The sequence below is a fragment of the Grammomys surdaster genome, unplaced genomic scaffold (assembly GCF_004785775.1).
Source record: "Grammomys surdaster isolate TR1022 unplaced genomic scaffold, NIH_TR_1.0 197, whole genome shotgun sequence".
Lineage (NCBI taxonomy): Eukaryota > Metazoa > Chordata > Mammalia > Rodentia > Muridae > Grammomys > Grammomys surdaster.
The window spans coordinates 398496-419243 of NW_021604642.1; the positions used below are offsets into that span (position 1 = coordinate 398496).

General features: G+C 40.0%; 1 protein-coding gene and 1 non-coding gene across 2 annotated transcripts in view; both read left to right on the forward strand.

The window, feature by feature from the left end:
* Nucleotides 1–20748, forward strand: part of Snx12 (sorting nexin 12) — a 113672-nt gene that overhangs the window by 64410 nt on the left and 28514 nt on the right. The window lies entirely within an intron of this gene.
* Nucleotides 13638–13757, forward strand: LOC114623371. Its single transcript, XR_003711762.1, has one exon. It is a non-coding gene; the product is annotated as a small nucleolar RNA SNORA72 (small nucleolar RNA).

Below are 20748 nucleotides of genomic sequence, written 5' to 3' on the forward strand. Positions count from 1 at the left end.
TCAGTAGGACACGATTTTTAGTTACAATTGAAAAACAAACTAATGTATAACTTTAGACTTTGAAATTTAGTTTAAAAAACCATTTATTTATGGGCCAGTCATGATGGCACATGCCTTTAATTCCAGCAGAGGCAGGCAGATCTCTGTGAGTTCAAAGCCAGTCTAGTCTATATAGTTCTAGACCAGCCAGGGCTACATAGTGAGATCCTGTCTCAAAACCAATTCCATCAGGCTAGAGAGTTGCTCAGTGGTTTATAGCACTTGTTGGAAAGGACCTGGATTCGATTCCCAGTACTCACATGGAGGCTCACCAACTCCTTAAGCATCAGCATGTATTATTGACAGATGCATGAAAGGCAAAACATTCATACACATAAAATAATAATAAAAAATCTAAAAGGCGGCGGGGGTGTGTGTAGAGAGATGGCTCAGCAGTTCAGAGCACTGACTGCTCTTCCAGAGGTCCTGAGTTCAATTCCTAACAACCACATGGTGGCTCACAACCATCCGTAATGGGATCTGATGCCCTCTTCTGGTGTATCTGAAGACAGTGACAGTGTATTCATATACATAAAATAAATTTTAAAATCTGAAAAAAAAACCCAATCCCATATTTATTTATAGTTTTTTTCCCCATGTATGAGTGTTTGTCTTACATGTATATATTTGCCCCATGAGCATGCCTGGTGCCTTCAAAGGTCAGAGGAGGTGTTGGAGCACCTGGAACTGGAGACAGTTGTGAGCTATATGTGGTGTTGGATTTGAACCTGGGTCCTCAGCAAGAGTAACAAGCACTCTTAACCACTGAACCATCTCTCTCATATTTATTTACTGATTGTGTATGTGTGTGTGTATGCATGCATTTGTGTGTGTGTGTGTGTGTGTGTGTGTGTGTTATATCTATGTGGCACATGCATGTGGAGGCCAAAAGATGGCCCTGGATGGCTTCCTGTATTGCTCTTTGCCTTATCGTCTTCAGACAGGATCTCTCTCATTGAAGTAGAAGCTTGCTGACTTGGCTAGATTGGCCAGACAGTGAGTCCCCAGGATCCACACCCAGCTTTTTCTTCCACAGGTACTAAGGGTTTGAACTCAGGTTCTCAGATTTGCACAGCAAGCATTCTTTTCCATCTAAGGCATATCTCCCCAGCCTCTGCCTAGCCTTGAACTGTTGCCTCAGCCTCCTCAGTGCTGGGATTGCAGGTGTGCACTACCACACCCAGCTTCCAGTTGTCAGTTATTCTTATGGGATTATAATCATGATGAATGTATTATCATATCTCAATTAGTTAGATCCCACATGTAGTTATTTTCCACAATGTTGGCATAAGTAAGCCAACATTTTATTTACAGTTAGTCATTTCTAATGCTTTCTTCCAACCTTTTTCAAGTCAGAATTTTCTTTTTTTTTTTTTTTTGTTTTTGGTTTTTGGTTTTTGGTTTTTCAAGACAGGGTTTATCTTTATAGCCCGGGCTGTCTTGGAACTCACTCTGTAGACCAGGCTGGCCTCGAACTCAGAAATCCGCCTGCCTCTGCCTCCCAAGTGCTGGGATTAAAGGTGTTCGCCACCACTGCCTGGCTAGAATTTTCTTTTTTTATTGTGATGAAATATACATAATACAAAGCATATCATTTTAACTGTTTTAAAGGGTACAGTCCAGTAGCATAAAAATATATTCAGCGCTGTGGAATCATTATCTCTGTTTAGTTCTAGAACAGTTTTATCATCCCAAATAGAAGCTTTGTATCATTCCTCATTTCACCCTGCCCTTGGACCCTAGCAACCACTCATCTGTTTTTTCGTTTCTATGGATTAACCTAGTCTAGGTATTTTGTATAAATAGAATCATGCAGCACATGGCCTGTTCTGTTTTGCTTCTTTCTGTTAGAACAGTGGTTTCAAAGTTCACTCATGTTCTAGTATGCATCAACCAGCCGTGATGATCAGCATGTTACTGTTTGTTCATTTATACACTGATGGCCATTTGAGTGGCCTCCACCTTTCAGCCATTGTGAAGATTGCCTCTGTGCATATTTGATAAAGTTTCCTTTGAGTACACGCCTTTAGTTCTTTTGTTTATACATATAAAATGGAGTTGCTGGGTCTTTTGATAATACTAGGAGTGACTTGTTGAGGAACTGCCAAAGTCTTTCCCCAGGCAGCTGTACCATTTTACACTTCACCAGCAACTTACAGGTATTGCATTTCTCTGCATTTTGACTTAGCATGTGTCTGGTCATAGCTGCCCTAGTCGACACGAGCAGTCTATAATTGTGCCTTAGATTTACATTTTCTTAATGGCTAGATATGTTAAGCATCTTCTCATGTATTTCTTGACTATTTTTATATCTTTTCTGGAGGAAAAAAATGCCTTTAAAAGCAGAGTCTCCAGGATCCACACCCAGCTTTTTCTTCCACAGGCACTAGGGATTTGAACGAAGGTTCTCAGATTTGCACAGCAAGCAAATAGAAACTTTTTATGCATAGACAGAAAAGATTTCTTTTTTTGTTAAGTTCTTATTTTAGGACATATCAATCTATACTCCTCATAAGGGACACACCACTATAAACAACAAAAACAATTTGTACAACACATCATCACATATTCCAGTTGATTTTTTCCCTAGTGATACTTTTAAAATTGACATTCCTGGCTTTGGAGAGAGAGTTAAGTACTTAAGAGAACTAGTTGCTCTTTCAGAGGACCTGAGTTCAATTCTCAGCACCTACACAGTGGCTCACAACCAACTTCCAGTCACAGGGATCTGATACCATCCGGCTTCCATGAGCACCAGGTATGCACATAGTGCACAGACATCCATCCACACAAAACACACATAGAAAAATAAAATAGTTCAAAATTTGAAATTCCTAACTATATCTAAGGATTTACAACTTCTGGAAGAAAACATATGGGACACACTCAAGATTAAGCATAGGCAGTGACTTTCTGAATAGGAGTCTGATAGCTCAGGAAATATTAGCAAGAATTGCCAGAATGGGAATGCCAACAGAATGGGAGGAAGTCTTCTCTAGCTACACATCTGACAGAATAAAAGTCTAGAGTCTATATCGAACTCTAAAAATTTAATCACCAAAAATCCAACCAAATCATCCCATCAATAAATGGGCAGAATAACTTTTGAAATAAAAAAAAGCAAATAACCAAACAATACAGGGAAACATGTTCAAACTATCTAGCTTCCACAGAAATGGATAGCAAAACTACTTGGAGATTTATCTCACCCCAATCAGAATGGCTATCATTATCTGGAGATAGTATCTGGAGAGAATGCAGAGAAAAAAGACTCTACCTTCACTGTGGATAGGAATAAGAATTACTCTAACCACTACGCAAATGAGAATGGAGGGTCTCAAATTCCAGATGGAACTACCACATTGTCTACTATAGCATCACTGTGTATACACCCAAAGGAACCTAAGTCAATGCACAGCAGATTTACTTTCACATTTGTGTTTATTATATCATTAATCACAATAGCCAATATATGAAATAAGTCTAGGTACATTACAAATCCATACATTTAACAAATGAATGGATAAAAAATGTGGTTCTCGTATACAGTGAAGTTTTAATTTATTCAGCTAGAAAGAAAACCAAGGGACTGGGAAATGTCTCAGTTGGTAAGGTGCTTGCCACACAAGCATGAGGACCCGAGTTCCATCTCAGCACCCATGGAAAAATAATTGGGTATAATGGCACAGGCTTGTAGTCTCAGTGCTGGAAAGGAAGAGGCAGGGGGATCCTCGAGGCTCACTGTCCAGACAGCCTAACAAGCCTCAGGTTCTAGTGAGAGGTCCTGACCCAAAAAAACCTAGGTGAAGATAACCTTTGATTTCTACATGCATATGTATACTTGTGAACATGGGCACATGCACAAACACACACTCACACACATACCCACACAGTAAATTAATTTAAACATTTTTAGGGGAGCTAGAGAAATGGCTCAGTAGTTAAGAGCGCTAACTGCTCTTGCAGAGGGTTTGATTTCCAGCACTTACATGACAAGTCATAACCATCTGTTACTCCAGTTCCATAGCATTCAATACTTTCTTCTGGTCTCTGTGGTGACTGTGTTACATGCTGCACAGACATACATACAGGTGAAACATGTTCATACATAAAATAAAAAGTAAATCCTTTCAAATATTTTTATTTTATGTGTATAAGTGTTTTGCTTGTAAGTCTGTCTGTGCACCACGTAGTCCAGAAGAAGGCATTGGATGTTCCAGAACTGGAGTTATAGGCAGTTGTGGATGCGGGTGCAAGGAACTGAAGCCAAATCCTCTTCAAAGGTAGTAAGTGCTCTTGGCCACTTAACCATCTCGCCAAATTATTTTTTTTTATTGGATGATTTATTTACATTTCCTATGTTGTCCCCTTACCCCATCCCCCACCACCCCCTCGCCAAATTATTATTATCAAAGAAAAGTTGTTATTTTCAGAAAATTGGGTGTATCATCATGTTAAATAAAATAAGCCAAATTTAGAAAAACAAATATCATATATTTTCTCTTACATCATGTACATATGGAATCTAGAGTTGTCCTCAGAGTGAATATGATCAAATTTGCATTATATGTATATATGAAAATGTCATAGTGAAGTCCATTATTTTATATAATAATTATATGCTAAAATTTTAAAATGTTTGTTACATCTACTTCTATCTATCTATCTATCTATCTATCTATCATCTATCTATCTATCTATCTATCTATCTATCTATCTATCATCTATCCTGTGTGCATATGTAGCAGCATATATGTGGAGGTCAGAGGACAATTTGTCCCATAAGTTGTGGGACTCTCTTCTCTCCTTCCACTATATGGGTTCCAGGGATTGACTTCAGGTCTTCAGCCTTGACGGCAAGAACATTTGGTTGTTAAGCCATCTCTCGGGTGCTATGTGCTAATACTATTTTGTGTGTTACTGAGGATTGGATCTAGGGTCTTATGCATGCTAAGCAAGCACTCTATCATTGATCTATGTCCTCACATAATTTTAGTTTTTATTTATTTATTTATTTATTTATTTATTTATTTATTTATTTTGGTTTTTCAAGACAGGGTTTCTCTGTGTAGCCCTGGCTGTCCTGGAACTCACTCTGTAGACCAGGCTGGCCTCGAACTCAGAAATCCACCTGCCTCTGCCTCCCAAGTGCTGGGATTAAAGGCGTGCACCACCACCACCCGGCTTTATTTTATTTTTAATTAACATTTTTCATTTAGTGTGTGTTTGTGTGTGTAACACATGTGTAGAGATCATGAGACAATTTACAGGAGTTTGTTCTCTATTTCCATGTACCATTTGGGTTCCAAGGATAGAAACTTAGGCCATCAGGTTGGTGGCAAATGCCTTTATCTGTTGAGCCATTTTACTGGGGCCATATTGCTTTTTTTAAATCTTTTTATGAAGCCTGAGAGATGGCTCAGGGATCTAGAGCTCTTGTAGAGGACCTGAGTTCAGTTCCCAGCACTCACACTAAACATTTTACAACTGTCTGTTACTCTAGTTCCAGTGGGTCTGATGCCTCTGGCCTCTATGGGCAAACACTTTCAGGTGAACACATGTACATACACATATGCAATTTAAAATTTGTAAATATGTTTGTTGGTGATTTGCAAGTGTTCTTTATATATGTATTCTGGAAACTAGACAAATATCAGATAGGCAAATTTGTGAATATTTACTTCCATTCTGTCAATTATCTTTTTACTTTCTTGATTTTAGACTTTTTGATATACAATCTATATACCATCTAGTCCACACACTTAACATATGTAATTGAATGTATTTTAGTATGTGCACAGGCATCATCACCATCACTTTTCAAAAATTTCATAATCCCCAAAAGAAACTTCATGCTTAATTGCAGTTAATCCCCACCAAACTTTGCTTTTAAAAAATATTATTTATTTAGTTTTATTTATACAAGTACAATGTAGCTGTCTTCAGACATACCAGAAGAGGGCATTGGATCTCATTACAGATGGTTTTGAGCCACCATGTGGTTGCTGGGAATTGAACTCACGACCTTTGGAAGAGCCGTCAGTGCTCTTAACCACTGAGCCATGTCTCCAGCCCAAACCTTGCTTTTTTTGAGACAGGGTCTCATGCATCTCAGGCTGACTTCAACTTACTGTGTAGCCAGGGATAACCTTGAACATTTGATCTTCCTGTCTATATCTCTGAGAGCTGGGATTAGAGGTGTGTATACCACACCCAGTTTCTGTGGAGCTGGTGAACTCAGGGCTTCATGCATGTTCGGCAAGCACTCCACCAACTGACCTACACCCTTAGACTTTGAACTTTTCTTTCAAAATTTAGTAGTAGCAGTAGTAGTAGTGGTGGTGGTGGTGGTACTTGTTGTTGGGAGTGTGCATGTCAGGTGCACTTTCAGAGGTGAGAGGATACTGTGTAGAGTTGTTTTTCACTGTCTAGCTTTATGTGGGTTCTGGAGATGAAGCTGAGGTGCCAGCACTTGTAGAGCTTTGTTCATTGAGCCAGCTCACTAGCCCCTGAGTTTTAAGGTAGATTTTCTGTGACACATTTATGATTGACCTTTAGAACAGCTGGAATCTATAGTTATGAGAAAGATGTCTGATTCCTAACATCGAGTGTTCAGGGCCACCCTCAGCTACATGGGGAGTTCAAGGCTAGCCTAGCCTATATGAGACCCTGCATCAAAACAAAATAAAAAAGAGACATTATGCTAAATGATATAAATCAGACCTTTCTAACCTGCTCTGTTTCTATACTTAAAACATTAAGGAAGGGCTGTATAGTCTTTTCCAGGTGACCAAGAGTAATGTCTATAAGAAAGGAACATATATTCGAGGCCAGCCTGGTCTACAGAGTGAGTTCCAGGACAGCCAGGGCTACACAGAAAGACCCTGTCTCAAAAAACCAAAAAAAAAAAGAAAGAAAGAAAGAAAGAAAGAAAGAAAGAAAGAAAGAAAGAAAGGAAGAAAGGAACATATAATAAATAACATGCAGCACAGATTGCCTTTAGGGAACACTCTCTCTAGATTCCAGACTTTAATCTTTTCAGTCAATTTAAATTTTGAGAGTATAGTATTATGACAATTAACAATAGGAATGCAATCTGAGAAGCAGTTCATGAGGTGGTTCCATTATTATCTTAACATTTTGTGCTTCCACATACTCACATTGCAGACAGAACATAGGCCGGAAGTAGAGTGTATCCATCCTGTTTGCATCTGTCATTGACTGAAATGTCACAGTAAGCTGCAAGGTGGAAATAAGTCATTAATGCCATGTACCTTGTAAGTCTTTAGGATAAAAGTTAAGTAAGAAGTAGTCCTGTGGGGAGCACATGTAAACAAATAATGGCCATATTATAAAGTATGCTGTGGGGAAACAATATGTGAGCTGGAGAATGTCTGAGGAGAATTCCTCAGTGGAGAAATATTTGAGCTAAAGGTTTTGAGGAGAGAACAATGCTAGGGATCAAACCTGGGGTCTCATGCATCTTGGCAAGCACCCTACAACCAAGCTATACCCTTAGCCTTTAAAACAAAAGTTTTAAGAGGTGGTGTCACTAAGTTCACCAGGTAGATTTCTAACTTGTGATCTTCCTGCCTCTGCTTCCTAGGTAACTTTGATAAAAGGTCTGTGTTTGGTTTTCAGCTGAACAAGCAGTAGAGTTTATATAAGGAGATGTCTAGTAGGCAGACGTTAGGGACGACGACATGAGGACAAAGGGCAGGGACGGAAGAAGGGATATGGAATGTTTGGGAGCAGTCTGAAGGCTTTCTCTAACAAAAGGGCACATTCCTTAAGGCGACAGTGGAAAGGTAGGGTAGGAACGCCATTTTAAAGACACATACAGTTTGTATCCTACACTGTGAAGTGGTGCTTTCCACATTTCACTTACTGTATTTTCCATTCACAGTTTGATGTCTTGTCTTTGGAATCATGAACTTAGGATATGTTTTATTTATATTGACATTAAAGTGCAACTATTAGGGGCTGGAGAGATGGCTCAGCAGTTAAGAGCACTGACTGCTCATCTAGAGGTCCTGAGTTCAATTCCCAGCAACCACAGGGTGGCTCACAACCATCTGTAATGGAGTCTGATGCCCTCTTCTGGTGTGTCTGAAGACAGCTACAGAGTACTCATATATGTAAAATAAAATCTACAAAAATATAAATAAATCTACAAAAAAGAATTCAAAACTGTAACTATTAAAATAATAATAATAATAATAATAATAATAATGATATGTGCATTGCTATGCCCCAATATACACTGACACCTTTTAGAAAGCTATACACTGAGTGCATTATTGAAAGAGAATAGGTGGAGGGGTAACAGAGGGGATTACAGGAAAGGCTATTGAAACACTCAGATGACAAAAGTCTAAACTGACAGAAGCCTTATTGACCAGGGCGCTGGAGAAGGGAAGGGATTTTAGAAAAGATTTAGGATAGGACTTATGATTAATTAGAGGAGGGTAGGGATATTTATAACTAGAATCTGGATTCGATGACTAATTAAGAAGGGTGGAGGATTACAGGAGTGACCTAGCATGACAGATCTCTCGTAAAAGTGATGACACTATTACTAAAGTAGAGAAAGGAACAATAGTTCCTTGGTGAGAAAAGGTGGGTTTTTCAGTTCAGTTTGTTGTTAATGTTGCTGCTAATTTCAAGTGTATTTCAGATTAAAAAGCTAGTATATTCTCATCATAACAAGCAAAGTAATTCAAAGATACAAGATGATCAAGTTAATACTCTCTTTCCTATCTTGTATATATAGAGATACATATAAAAGACAGATAATATGTAAAAGCTCTCCCACAGTATAAAAAAAGAGCCAACTACCACGGGAACTGGGAAAATATGCAAATAACCACGGTGTCTAACTCGGTAAGCATCTCCAAGAAGGAATTCTACAGGACCACTGATTTGTTTTTACCTACTTTTAACTTCTCACTAACAATTTAGAATATCTTTAGAAGAACACAAAGTTCAGCAAAGCAACAGCTTGAGAAACACATTCCCTACCTCTGTGTGCTTATGCTTATGTGTCCTGATTAAGCCACTAGAAATTCATAAGATTATTAAAATCTGCCCATCATGGTGGCATACGCCTGCAGTCCCAGCACTCAGGAGCAAGCAAGGGCAAGAGGATTGCTACAAGCTCCAGGCAGCCTGCTTTACATAATAAGTCCTTGCCTCAAAAGACTTGGCTAGTGTGCTCCTGTTTGCAAAGTATTAATTATCATAATTGCCATCATCATCATGATGTCTCCCCTTTGACAACCTCCTACTGTCCACTTGGACATTGAGACACCAATATACATGGCCTTTTACATAGTATTTATGAGTGTGTGTATGCATATGTAGAAAGTATATGATGTTGATAGTGGATTTTTTAAAAAGATTTGCTTTATTATTATTTATGTGCCTGTGTGGAAGTATGTGCATGTGAGTGTAGGTGGCCACAGAGGCCTGAGGTGTAGCTTCCCTGCTGGAGGTATAAGGCAACTAGAACCTGGATGGTCTGCAAAAGCAGCCAAGTGCTCTTAATTGCTGAGTCATCTCTCCAGCCCTAATAATGAATATTTTCTTATAAAAATGAGTCTCTTTATTTTACACACACATGTAAAGTACCCTCCAACTTGATTTCCTCAGCTGACCATACTGTAGTGGATGTACACTAGGTTTTGATATATCAAGTTAACCCATACTTCTCTGTGGGATACAGTTTTTTGCCCATCTTTTTTTCCCCAAGATAACTGTATTACATTTTATGTGACTTTCCTGCAAATGATATATATTTGGCTTGTGATTTTTTTTAATTTAGTCTACCAGTCTCTATATTTTAACTGGGCCATTTACATTTTTAGGCATCAAATCACATCAGTGTCCCTAAGATTGCTGTGATTCGAGCCATAGAACACTTCTGGAGTGGGGAGTTGTTGGCAGAGCCTCTGGAGGAGGATTTTTCTTTGCCTGGTCCAGCTTAGATTGAAGAATCGTTGTGATGGCTTTGGTGGAGTAGCCCTAGGTGTTCTATGGCTTGCAGCAGCTTAATTCCAATCTCTGTCCTGTCTTCGCAGGGCCATCTTTCCTCTGCATCAGTCTCCAAATGCTATTCTCTGTCTCTATACATTTCTTTAGATTTCTGCCTTCTGATTTCTAAGGAGGAAATTGGATTTTTTAGGTCTAGGACTCACCCTAATGGCTTTTTTAAAAAAATTATGTGTGTGGATGTTTTGTCTGCATACACATGTCAATGTGTATGTACATCTCATGTGTGCCTGGTGTCATGGAAGCCAGAGGAGGATATCAAATCTCCTGGCACTGTGCAGTTAAAGATGGTTGTAAAGCATCATGTAAGTGTTGGGAACTGAACCTGGGTCCTCTGCAAAAGCAGCAAGTGCTCTTAATCGCAGTCCCTTTTCTCCAGCCCACTAATGGCTTCTTTGTACATCGACTCTATTACTACAAAAGGTCACTTAACGGTTCTGAGCTTGAGGACTTCAACATACATTTTTGGAGAACACAAACTCATAATCTTAAGCCTGGACTCTGACATTTTAGCCCTTGTTTCCTGTTTGTTTCTCATGTTTCTCTCTTTCTATATCATTATTTTTTCCCTGTGAATTTTTAGTTTTATATATATATATATATATATAGACACACACATATATACACACATACATATACACAGGGTCCTACTATGTAACCTAGGCTGGCCTTACACTTGAAATCCTTTTGCATCTGCCCCCCAAGTTTTAACTTAAAATCAGTTATTGTTGTGCGTACGTGGCAGTAGTGGGGTGGTGCTGTGAACACAGGCGGAGGTGAGAGGACAATGTTTTCCAGAGGTGGCTGTCAGATGTCATACTCATTCTCCACCTCATTCCCTTAGAGAGACTCACAGAACCTAGAGCTAGGCCAGCGGCCACCAGGCCCCAGAAACTCAGATTCCAGCACGTACAGCACCGGGACTATAGGCATATAGGGAATGGCCTCTTCCAGGGGGTGATTTGAACTCATGTCCTCATGCTGTGTCACTACCTCTTTTGCAGACAGAGCCATCTCCTTAGCCCCTAGGGTCCCTTAGTTGCTCTTATCTGTTGTTTTCCATCTGTTCCTGGATCCTGTCCAGAACATCACATTGCACTTAGTCATCCTGCTTCCTTGGTTCCTCTGGATTCTGACTGTTTTTCACTCACTTATTTTTAAAACCTTGATGGTTTTGGTGACTACTTGTCAGTTTTGTAAAATCATGGAATCTGTGTGATGCATTTTTCACTATTAAACTGAGTTATGAACTTGGGGAAGACTACAGAAGTAGACAAATTTTCACCATGTTGTGTCACAGATATCGACTTTCAAAATGGCCCACCACTGTCAGTGTTGATCTTTATAACCTGGCCGAGGTAGTATTTGTCCGACTTCGTTGTCTTCACAATAAAGTTACTCCTGCCTTCTTTCTATACTAGACTTCTGGAAGTCAGTATGTATGCCCAAAGTGAAAGAATAGAGTTACACTTCACTTCTTTGAGGGAAGAGTGTCTATAGATATTCTTAGAATAAGTCATTTGTCTATTCTTCCTCATGCATGTGTTTCCAAATGTATCGGTCTACTATTTGTTTGTTCAGTGTAACAGTCATTTATATGTATCAGCATGGACTTATGGGTATGTATTTTATAGTTTGGGTTATAATTTAACACCTCTTCATTTTCTTGCTTACATTGTTCTAGTTTGGCCACGGAAGCTCTCTTAGTCCGTTCTCAGTTCTTTTCACCGACCCTTATCATTTTTTGAGGTTGCAGTTTTCTACATGTGGGCACAGCTCTAAGTTCATCATGTGTTCTGCTGTGTTCTGACAGTTCATTTGCTTCAGCACTTGACAGATGTTCTACTTCATTCTGTCTTGCATGGCTTCAAGTGAGAAATGCAGTCTCATTCAGACTGGGGCTCTCTGTAAGTGATGTGTTTTTGACTTTGAGTCACTTCAAGACTTTTTCTATGTCTTTGTTTTTTGTTTTATGAAGATACATTGTAACATTGCTTGACATGTATTTCTCTGTAATAAAGCATTTATTTATTTATTTATTTATTTATTTATTTATTTATTTATTTATTATTTGGAGATAGAGTATAGCCATGTAGCCTAGCTTTAGTTGGCCTGGAACTCACAGGTACCTGCCTGTATGAGCTACTGTGCCCATCCTAGATTTATTCATATTTCTTTGAGTCTTTGAGTCATATATCTTGGGTCTCTCCTTGAACCTAGGCCTCACAGTTTGTCACCTAGGCTGGAATCCAGCCAGCCTAGCAAACCCGGCAATGTTCCTATCTCTGGCTGCCTCAGAGCTGAGAATACAGGCATGCATACAATGCCTGGCTAGTTATATGGGTGCTGGGATCCAAATTCTAGGCCTTATGACTCTGTAGCGGGCACTTTTACCAACTGACCTGTGTCTCCAGCCTCTGCTTGTTGTTTCTGGTTTTTTGAGACAGGGTCTCAGGTGACCCATGCTGACTTCAAACTCACTATGAAGCCAAGGATGACTTTGAACTCCTGCTCCTACTGTCTTCACCTCCTGAGTGCTGGGATATGTACCACTATCACCAGTAATACAGTGCTGGGGATCAAATCCTGCATACTAGGCAAGCAGTCTATCAACTGAACACATCTGCAACCTCATACCTAGCTCTCTAATAGTTGTCTACTGTATTCTAGGTGAAGACACCAATTGAAAAATAAAAATCATCAAGAGAAAGGGTATTTACTGTAGCAATATTATCACCGGCAAAATTATAAATAATATGTTATTAATTTGGGCATTTCCTCAGTAATGCAGGCTTAGTCAATCATGTTCCTTAATTTATATCATATTATTATTCACCTTCAGTTTCCTGTGGCCACAAACATATTCGTACATGCACATTTAAGGTGCTCTGGGAGAATTGTCTTAGTATATAAGGGATATGTGTATATATTTTAAACTTTAGCAAATATTAAATATTACCAGATGATTTTTCTTTTTTTCTTTTTTTCTTTTTTTGGTTTTTCGAGACAGGGTTTCTCTGTGTAGTCCTGGCTGTCCTGGAACTCACTCTGTAGACCAGGCTGGCCTCGAACTCAGAAATCCGCCTGTCTCTGCCTCCCAAGTGCTGGGATTAAAGGCGTGCGCCACCACTGCCTGGCTTGATTTTTCTAAAAGGTTACAAAAGCTCACGTTTCTATTGAACAAAAGTGCCCATTTCCATGAATCTTCACCAGTACCAGATATTGTAATTTTCATTAATTTTGTGAGAAGCATCACATTAATATTTTATTTCTATTTCCTTAGTAGAACAGACTTCTTCATTTTTGGCATCTTGACTTTCTTCTATAAATTGCCTTGTTTGGAACTGAATAATGAACATATTGAATTCATGGTAAGAACTGTGAATGAAGATCAAGGGCTTCAGAAAAGAAGTTTGCAGGAGGATGGGCCAGGGAAATCCTGGTTGCTGAAGAGGTTAGGGCTATTAAAGGGGGAGGGGGCCACTTCACACTGTGACAATAGACAGAAGTCTCAAGGGTGGAAAGGCTTAACTCATTTGAAGTACTGACTGCAGACATCCTGGCTCTTCTGGTCTGCTACTAATCAGGTCAGGCTGAACACTGGCTAGATTAACGTCGTGGATGTGTCCCCGGATCTAGGTGTGGTATTATAAATTCTGGTGATAAATCAGGTCTGATTTATTATATGACCATCCTCTGTGATCATATGATGGCTAACATTCTAAGTCATCACTGAGCAACCTCGGGGAAATTGACAGTGCAGTTACTGCAACACTTTGCATAAAATCAGTGCGAATCTGCTGTCTCCACTAAAGAATGTGGAGCCGCTCTAGGGAAGTAGGAATGGCAGTTGCTAGTGAGGGAAATGACCCGCTTTTCTTTTTCTAGGTGGTTCTGGTATTACAAACATGCCAGAACAGATTGGTAAAAGGTAAAACATGCAAAAATGTTAATTTGTCTTTGCTAAAACTTCCCAGGGCTTGTTAATAAAGAAGGAAAGGAGGGGGGGGGAGGGAGTGCTTTGCTAAGAGAATTCTGGAGGGTAGGTACACTGTTTACAAAAACAAAACACAAACCAGGGGTGTGAGCTCTGTTACAGAGCCACGCCCCCAGGCCCGAGCTTCTTTTGATGATTAAGACCAACGTGCTGGTGGCTGGCTCCCCTCCTCCACAAGACATGGGAATTGGGGTTTGGGTGGGGGACCAAAGTCTGGTCCTCGGCAAGAGCTGCTTAACTGCTGAGCCATTTCTCTAGCTTAGCCTAGATCTAATTTTTAAATGATTATTTTTTAAATTAGAGAAATGTCTGGGGAATTTGTTGGGAAGAAGACAGGGGTTTCAGCATGGGAGAGAGGAGGAGGAGAGTCATGAGGTTGAAAATGACATGTATGTAATGACTACTCATTATGGACATATATGAAGCTGTCAACACATGAAGTAGATAAATATGGTATGTTAGCTTTGGTGTCGTGTTTGGAAGTAAAGGTGAGATTAGCAAATCACCACAGACTGATAGAACAGATTCAGGTAGCTCTTCTTCTTTTTTTTCTTTTTTCTTTATTTACATTTCAGATGTTATCCCCTTTCCCCATTTCCCTCCCACCCAGGAACCCCCTATCCCATCCTCCCTTCTCCTGCTTCTATGAGGATGTGCGCCCACCCACCCACCCACCCACTCCCACCTCCCCATCCTCGAATTCCCCCACACTAGGGTATCCAGCCTTCATGGGACCAAGGACTTCCTCTCCCACCTATGCCTACAAGGCCATCCTCCCCTACATGTACAGCTGGAGCCATGGGTCCCTCCCTAAGTGCTCCCAGGCTGGTGGTTTAGACCCTGGGAGCTCTGGTTGGTTGGTATTGTTGCTCTCCTCAGAAGCGAATGCTCAGGTAGCTCTTCTAAAGAAGGTATTGACTGCTCCCTCTAATTCTCTGGGAAGGAAGCAAGGGGATTAGGTCTGACTCTTCCCCACTAACAAAGACTGTGTGTGGGCTCTGAATACCTGGCACATAATGTAGGTGCTCAATAAATACCTGAATTTAAATTGTTAAGTTACTCATTTTGTCTCTGTAACAACCATATGAGCTAAGTATTTTTACCCACATTGTACAGATTAGAATCCTGACACATTATCTCCCTTATGAGTTACAGGAATGTGCATACGTAGCTTATCCTCATGGGAGAGGAGAGTCCAGGTCTTGCGGTGGGAGAGGCGGGAGAAGAGGGAGAAGAGGCCGTGGGGAAGGAGGAAGCTCATTCTCCTCATTAATGTACTTTAGAGTCATTTCCGGGACTTGGAACTTGACATTTTTGACCATCTTAGGCTGTGAGTGCAGTTGAAGAGTGTCTCAGGATGTCTCAAGATGCCCACACCATGTTTTGACAACCAAAAATGTCTCCAAACATTGCCAAGGGTTAAAATCTCCCCTGATTGGGAACTATTGCCTTAAACACTGACAGGACAGGGACAGGATTGCCCAGGAGCCTCCTTATCCTCTAAGGAAGTATCTCTTCTCCAATTTTTACCTTTAGAGTTAGTGACCATCAGCCTGATGTGAGCACAAATTGACCTTGGCCGTCGAAGTCAGCCTTTTTCCTGTCTTATGAATATGAAGAAGCCATGTTCTCACTCCATTAGAAAGTGTTTTTTTTTTCCTAACAAGTATGTTGATGCACATTGTGATGCCAGCACTTGGGGCATAAAAATAGGAGGATTGCAATCTTAAGGCTAGCCTGGGCTACATAATGAGTTTGAAATCAGTTTGGGTTACATATGGATCCTGTCTGAAACAAATGAATAAACAAACACAAAAAAAGTTTAAAGGATATTTTGTCCTTTCTCAGATGCCTTGCCCCCCAAGCCCAATGCCTACCCCATCCCTTTCTCATTCACAATCATCTTGGTGTGCAGGCAGGGCTTCATGAGTTCTGGAGCTGAAGTCACTTAGAATGGTAGAATTTTCTGGTAAAATCCAGGCCTCTTCTGCTCCTAAACTTTACCTTAGGCCCTCAGGCTGACTGTCTGTCCCCACATCTCTGCTTCCTTGTCATGAGTCTTGTCTGTCTTAAGGAGATGACAATCATTTTTATGGAATTTGAAAAACAGTGCAGTCGTGTCAGTCAGAATGCAAGCCTCCTGCCTTACCTCTGCCCTAGTCCTTCTCAAGCAAACACGGAGCACAACACCCTGGAAGGGAAGCTTCCAGACTGAGAAAACAACCAACGCCCACCCACCCCCGAAAAGCCAGAATGTTCTATTAAATTTGAATATAAGTATGTCTCAATTGCTACAAATATTTTTGGTAAAAATTCATACATCATTAATCTAAACTTCAAACTTAGCTGAGTCCTCTGTGTTTTATCTGGCAATCCTGCTAGAGACCTTATCAGAAAACTGCTGCATCCTGCCCAGAGATATTCCTACTTGGTAGGTCTAGATGGGGCCTAAAAGTTTGTTTATGGTGGTTTGGGGACTATACTCTTGAGAGCTACTGGCATATAGGATAAACAGAAAGATAAGGGCGTTGCCTCCTTCAAAGCATCAAAGTTAAAGAGAAGAAAGTTGCTAAAACTTGAAGCAGTAGCTTGTTTTTTAAGTACTGACTGCCCCACCAGACCCCATCAGGAATCCATGCCTGAAGGTGTGTGAATTTTCATGCTTTTAGACTATTTGTAGTGCCGAGTTTGAGGCCCTGGCCATGCTCATGCTGGATAAGTGCTTTATCCAGCAGAACAACAATCCCCAGCTCAGTCTGTAAATTTTACTGGGTAACCATAGTGGGCTAGCCAGTCCAAACTATGGATTTTAAACATGGATACAAAATACTCTGAGAGTCACTTTAGGAAGTGGTTCTTACTATTTACCAAAGCCTAGTGTTGCTCATTGTTTAATTGTGATTGAGTCAGAAGAATGCCTCAGTTTATAATCTGAAGGGTTCTTAAGACCTATGAGATTTTCTATTCTTCCTTCTATTCCCTCCTTCTTTCATTTCCCTCCATCTGCCTTTCCTTGAGCATTTTTGCTAATTACAAAAGTAAAACATGCCCATGAGATTTCAAACAGGCAACTCCTCTGTAATAGCAGCCCTGAGAACAGCTCTGTGGACTGCTGTATATTTATATGAAGTCTCTTTACATAATCCCAGTTTTATATATTTTATTAAAGAAAAATTTGAGCCTACTGAACATACTGTTCTGATTTTTTAAAAAAAATTACTACAGAATTTGGACATCTTCCAACACCAGTGCATATGGATCTAATTTTTAAAAAGATTTGTTTTTTACATTTTTATGTGTGTGTGTGAGTGCCCAAATGTTTGAATCTGTACCATGTGTGTGGCTGGTGCTCACAGAGACAGGAGAGGGTATCAGACACCCTGGAACTGGAATTACATGCAATTGTAAGCTTCTACATGGGTACTGGGAACCAAACTCTGGTTCTCTGCAAGATCAGCCACTGCTCTTAACTGCTGAGTCATGTCTCCAATCTAGACCTAAGTTTTAAATTAAAATAGTAAAAACAAAAAAATCAAGGGGCTGGAAAGATAGTGCAGTGAGTAAGAGCACTGGCTGATCTCTCAGAGGACCTGGGTTGAAGTCCCATCACCCACATGGCTGCTCACAACCAGCTGTAACTCCAGTTCCAGGGGAGCCAACACCCTCACCCAGACACAGATGCAGGCAAAACACCAATGCACATAAAAAAATCGTTAAAAACAAAACAGTGCCCCCACCCTAGCATTCTGACTGCACTGGCCCCTACACTTACTCAACTAGCTAATATATTTTCTTCTTTCTTCTCCTAACCCACACCTCTATTTTTGAGACAGGATTTCTCTGTGTAGCCTTAGCTGTCCTAGAACTCACCATGTAGACTTCCACCTGCCTCTGTTTCCCAAGTGCTGGGATCAAAAGTGTGCACCACAACCCTGGCCTTTCTTTTTCTTTAAACACTGCAGGGGATCGAACCCAGTGCTCCCTGTATGCTAGGTAAGCTCTAGAACACTGAGCCACACCCCCAATCCTTTTCTGAACTTTTTTCTCTTGCAACTTGTTTACTGCAGAAACTGGACCACTTGACCTATATAGTCGCTAAGTCTGGGTGTTGTTGATTGTGTCTCTGTTATCTAGATTACCATATTCCCTGTACTGTATTTTCTTTAAATATTTTAACAGATGTATTATTGGTGTGTACATGATACATATGTGTCAGCACACTTCCATGGCAGGCGTCGTTATCTGCTAAGCTATTTTGCCAGTTTATATACTATATTTTTTTGTTGTTGTTTTAAGACAGAGTCTCATGTAGCCCAGGTTGCCTACCAACTTTCTACATAGCTGAGGATAGCCTTGAACATGATCCTGCCTCGTTGTTCCCAGTACATGCCTAATTTGTATTTTTTTTTTATATTACTAGTTGATTTGATCAGGTTCAGGCAAGAGGGTTTTTAACAAGACTAGTTCATAGATGATATTTATATTCTTTTAGTAGAAGGCACATGATGTTTACTGTCTCTCTGTGGTATTAGTAGCCATTTGTTGCTTAAAGCCTAGATCCATTTATTCATTAAGGGTTGTAGAATGGTGACATTTGGATTCTATTATTCTTCGTCGATTTTCTAGGATAAAGAAAAACATCTCCTCTCCTATTATTTGGTTGGCCAATGGTATAGTTTGTTAAGGGAAAGCAATGTAAATGTTTGCTTTTTCTCATTAATTTTTTTCAAAGCAGTTATTTGATTTATTCCTATTTAAAATATGTCAGCGACCCAAAAAAAAAAATCTCCATGAACTCAGAAATTAAACCAAATTGATGCTTCAGGCCCATTTTATACATTTCCTGGAATAGACCTGAAATCACTTCTCTAAAAAGGCCTGGTTTCTTTTTTGTAGGAAATGGTATCTCAAGGCCACTGTCTGTCTGGATGCTAGAAGCAATACTCACAGGTACTGAGTTCATCAGCGTTTCAAACCTTTTAAGGAAAAACTGGACAGGACATATTGATGTGTTGTTTTTTCAAACTCTGGTCTTCAGGGGTTTTCTTAGCTGTCTACCTCTGAATCTCCTTTCTTTCATCCTTGAGAATCCACAAGTACAGGAGATAATAGGCTTAAATTATCATATTATTTATGCACTAGCTTTATACTCCATGCCATACACAACTGTCTCTGAGTGGAATATTAATGCTTCCACTGCTAACAGGATGGTGAACCCAGAGAACCTGTTTGCACCCTGTCTGCTCCGGTACTCCATTGGCAGTTATTATAAACTGCACTTTCATACTGACAGCCATCATTGAATTGCAGTTCTACATGGATTTATGTATATTTAGTTAGTTAGTTTATCTAATGGTCACAAACAGTCCTTTGTGGATGTTTTTCCCAGCTGTTTTTATTTTTCTAGAGTTTGTTCTGTAGCAGCTTGCTTAAGAAGGGGGCCACAAGAACAGTATTTCCTGAGTGAGTGTAGGTTGACAAGCTTGTAGACTCAGGACGTCATTTAAAAAGCCCACCAGAGACAGGGTGTCAGAAACAGCAGAAATGTATTTCACAGTGCTGGAAGCTAGAGGCCCAAGGTCAGGTGTTGGCAGGTTTGATTTCTCTGAGGCATCTATCCTTGGTTGGCAGAGGCTGCCTTGGTCATTCGTGACACAGCCTTTCCCTTGCTTTCTTTTGGCTATTTATTGTTAGAGAATGGATATTGTTGTATAGCTCAGGCTAGCCTTCGAATTTCAACTGTATGCTGCCATGGCATGCCTTTGGTGTCTTTATGTGAACAATTCACATCTTTTAAAAGTTGTTTTGACGATACTGGGAATGTAGCCTTTGACTGAGCAAATTCCAGTCAAGTGCTGCAGGGCGGAGCTCCACCCGCTGCCCTCCTCCTCTTAGGAAAGGCCTTGCCTTCAGCTAAACACTCATTCTCAAGTACCTGGGCCTAGGTCTTCAACATGTGAACTTTTTTGTTTGGTGAAAGGATGCAATTCAGCTCATAACACTTTGGCTACAAATAAAAATTGTTACTTTTAAGAAACCTCTGTGTCAGTCATTTATTTTTTATTCTTTGATAATTTCAAGTGAGTATTTTCACCCCCCATTACCCTCTCGTCCCCTTCCCACTGAGCCCTTTCTTCTAACTATTATGTTCCCCTCTACTTTCATGGCTTTTGTTTTGCTACATTTCATTAGTGTTTGTGACCCACTGAGGTTAATTGGGGTTGCTTGCGTGAGCATGGATGCAGTATTTACTGTATTATGAGTTACATCACAGAAGCAACCATTAACTGCCAACAGATCCTGAGGATCCAAGTCAGACATTTGACTGCTTGGGTTATGTTGTGTTTCCTATATATCATGAGAACTTTGTTTTATTTCCTTCCAGTATAAAATATCATTGTCAATACATCTGAGAACTGGCTGTTTTCTTTCATTTGTTCCCCTCACCTAGTAGGAAATCTCCTACTAAAAATCTAATGCTTTAGGCAGAGGCAAGGGGATCTCTATGAGTTCTAGGCCAGCCTGGTCTACAGACCAAGTTCCAGGACAACCAGGACTACACAGAGAAACCCTGTCTCAAAAAACCAAAAAATACAATAAAATAAAAATGAAATGGAATACCTTTACTAGGATATATTGCAGTATTGGTCATTTCTTTACCA